This window comes from Montipora capricornis, chromosome 12 (assembly GCF_036669925.1).
Source record: "Montipora capricornis isolate CH-2021 chromosome 12, ASM3666992v2, whole genome shotgun sequence".
Classification (NCBI taxonomy): domain Eukaryota; kingdom Metazoa; phylum Cnidaria; class Anthozoa; order Scleractinia; family Acroporidae; genus Montipora; species Montipora capricornis.
Window position 1 is genome coordinate 220,967 of NC_090894.1, and position 4,034 is coordinate 225,000.

The following is a 4,034-nucleotide window of genomic DNA, read 5'->3' on the forward strand; positions in this document are numbered from 1 at the left end:
TTAATTGCAGAATACCCCGCCACTCGAACTATATTCCACGCAGGTACGCGGTACCCAGAAATAGGAATGCACAATACTGTAGAATACCCCGCCACTTGGACTAATTTCCAAATGAACTAAATTTCAAAATGGCGCAGCGATGTTATATGTGCTGGCTACGCGGTACGCGGTACGCCGTGATATTCCTCGTTCTTAAAGCGTCAAAGCCTAAGTAATTCCACAGACAAAAGAATGTGGAACTGTGGACACGGAAGAACGTAACATAAACAAATGATTTCAAAATGGCGCAGCAATGTTATTTGTGCTGGCTACAAGGTACGCGGCACGCTGTGATAGCACTCGTTTACTGATTAAGTCTAAGCGCTCGTTTCAGTATTAGGCCTATAAGCACTCTTTTAAAATTTTAGCTTTCATTTTACGGTTCGGGTAACTAGAATTTTTAACGAGATCGTGTGAAGAATATAGCACTCGTTTCCTGATTAACCCTAAGCGTTCGTTTCACAAATTAGGCCTAAGAACTCTTTACAAATTTAAGATTTCATTTCACGGTTCGCTTAAACTTCGCTTTTTAACACGATCGTGTGATGAATATAGCACTCGTTTACTGATTAAGCACTCGTTTCAGTGATTAGGCCTACTCCCTTAAAATTTTAGCTTTCATTTTACGGTTCGGTTAACTACACTTTTTACCGAGACCTTGAGAAGAATATAGCACTCGTTTACTGATTAAGCCTAAGCACTCGTTTGAAATTTTAGCTTTCATTTTACGGTTCAGTTAGGGTTAGGGTACACTAGAATTTTAATTTTCCACGTACCGCGTAGCCAGCTACTTAAGATACTTTGCCATCTTGACTTTAACTCTTTCCGTGTACCGCGTAGCCAGCTTGTAAAGATACTTCGCCATCTTGACTTTAATTCTTTCCGGGTACCGCGTACCGCGTAGCCAGCTTGTAAAGATACTTCGCCATCTTGACTTTAACTCTTTCTGGGTACCGCGTACCGCGTAGCCAGCTTGTAAAGATACTTCGCCATCTTGACTTTAATTCTTTCCGCGTACCGCGTAGCCAGCCTCTTAAGATACTCGATGTGGCGGGGTATTCTGCAGTTACTCCGGAATGCCTTTTTGTTCAAATGAAAGCTCAAAAGAAAGATTATTTAATAATCTTTCTTAGAATGTGTTTCAGTAATTTAATTAATATTTTCGGTCAAAATATGCATAAAGGACATGTGCACGAAAGAAAAAAAATTCGCATTTACCTCTTCGTCGCATAGACCAATTTGGCTAACTCAATGTTGTACTCAATTCTAATTCTTTGGGAATTATACGTTTTGTTCCAAGTATTTCCATGTTTGAATACAACATAATGCAAATGCAACACATAAAGAACCTGAACCCCACGAAATCTGAATTCGGCACAACATTGAGTTAGTCGAATCGATCTATTCTCGAGCAAAACACAGGAATTTGTATCAATAGCAAACATCCTTTCTCCATTCTTTAGCAATGACTCTTTCAAATATCAGAGAAATGACCGATCCGCGAATACTTTATGATTTTTTTTTTTTTTTTTGGTGCCATGACGAAAGGTCATCTGCATGCGGACAGAATCAGACTTGAAGCACTGAAAGCCAGAATCTGGAACTCGGAATCTGGAACCTGGAACACGGAACCCGGAATCCGGAATCCGGAACCCGGAACCCGGAACCCGGAAACCAGAATTATACACAGTTCGCGAGAACTACAACAATTTACCCACTCCTTGTTCGCTCTGCTATAATCCGCACACTCAAGTATTTAACCAATTGTAAACTGTAAATGGATCTCACCTTGTTACTGGGTTGCCAGTATGGCAATCCCAGTCGGAAAGCGGGTGGGATTTGTTTGTTTTATTTTTTTTCTTTTTTTTTAGTTTTTTTTTTTCCGTGTCGGTAAACGTCTTGCCTGTCACTCCCCTGGTAAGTGGTGTCTTTGTGCATAGAGCCTTTTGCGCGTATTTTCTTAGGATCGAGAGGGTAGTAGAATCATTAACTAAGCCTGCAATGGCGTCGAAAGTCATGTAACGCGAATGGCGTTTTGGTTGATCTTTGAACAAAATTTACCCCTATGAAGCTCAATAATGGCAAATCAATTGAATACTGAACAAGACAGGCGGTGGAATCTTAAAACCGACGAGTAATGGACTTCGACAACAATCTGTCTCCCGTCGAGTCGTCTTTTACCAAGTGCACTGTTATGTAGAACACTGAAGATTCGTAGGGCAGCGATAATAGTGAATTCAAAGACTAGACCAGGTGGATTGGATGGAATTTCAAGCGTTAAAATCGCTGAAAAGGTAAGATTATTTTCGTAGCGATGCAATTGCGTGTCTTCACCACATGTTCCTTTGATCTCACATAATTGTGTTTTCCCTCAAAATATTCGCTTGTTTTCGCTTTCGCTCGAACATATTTACCTTTATTACATGTCCAGTGAATAGTTTTATCCTCTGGGATGAATTTTCCGTCGAAAAATCGGTTATTTGGGCGGTCAGTGTAAAACGGAGACTGCAGACCGCGGGTAAAATACAGACTGAGGGTAAAATGCAGACTGTTGACTGCAGACCAAGGGTAAAATGCAGACTGAGGGTAAAATAAAAAATAAAATAAAATAATGAAAAACGAGTTATAAGGGTAAAATAAAGAGTGTTCGTACCCGTTTGTACTTTGACACTGAAACTCCAACACAACAGAATCGCTTTTTTGCCCTACCACATGTTATAAATCCGGATTTTCATCGAACTCTGTAAGAATTGAAGCTGTTTGAATCCTTGATGTTTGTGTATGAAAAAGTATAGTTTCGTTAAGTGAGTTGCTTTTAGGCAATGAAATCACCACCCTGCTACTGTCCATTTTGCTGCACTGAACGACACACATGAGACATAGATAACGTGAATTTTGCAACAATCTAACGTTTCAGTCGGCTTAAGCAAGTATCACTGAGATGTAAAAAATTCTTAGTAGGATCTCTGAGAGATTCCACTCTTGTAAGAACGCTGACCGACCCGAGCACATAAGCCTCGTAGAGAGGGCGTGCTGGCATAGTGGTAAATGTAAATGTAAATGGATCCTTTCATTCGCTTTCGTGTACGTTATGTTTTCCTTTTAGTTCAAGAGTTGGTTTGTTTTGTGTCTGGAAGATGTTATTTTCAATTACAATTTCTCCCTAGGGGTTATCACGCATAGCTTAACCAATGAAATCCCCGTGTCCTAATTGCTCGGAATACATGAAATTCTTTGTGCATTTAGTTGCGCCGAAAGTACGGTCGTTTACCATTTACGACCAGAAACCGGTTGGTGCTAGGTTTGTTCAAATGGTAAGCAAAATGGGAAATTTAGTTGGAAACGGCGGCAGTGTACCATTTACAAAATCCGTTCAAGGGTACCGAGAGAGTCTGGAGGGACGCATGCAATTGGAGTATGCAAATATAACACGTTTTCCGATTGGAAATTCCGTTTGGGAATTTTGGACTACCTTTCAAGAAATCCCATTTTCTCCGGAAATTTCTCGTTTGGGAAGACCAAAATAGGCTTACCATTTACATTCCAACCGAAATTTCCTGATTTTTGTGGTAAATGGTGAACAACCTTTAACTCGGATACCTTTCAGGTATTCCGAGTAGTAATTGTTGGTTTATTTAACAATTATTACATAGGCGCGCGTTGGATATGAGTGGTAAATAGCCAACGAGGCGCGTAGCGCCGAGTTGGCTATAACCAGTCTCATATCCAACAAGCGCGAATGGAATAATTGCTTTATTAAATTCCTTCAACTTCAAAAATTTGGAAGTACGAAATACGAGCGGAAAAAGCGAGCAAATCCGAGCGAAATCGAAAAAAACTTGATGAGAACTGATGCGATGTTGTGTAATACCTTGTTGTCAGACAGACGCAGGCTCATCACAAAAACATTCCTTGCCTTTTCGCGTACTTCTAAACGTCGGAATTGATCCAAACTTTGCACAAAAAAAGTTTTTTTTCTCCTTTTTTGCTTTATT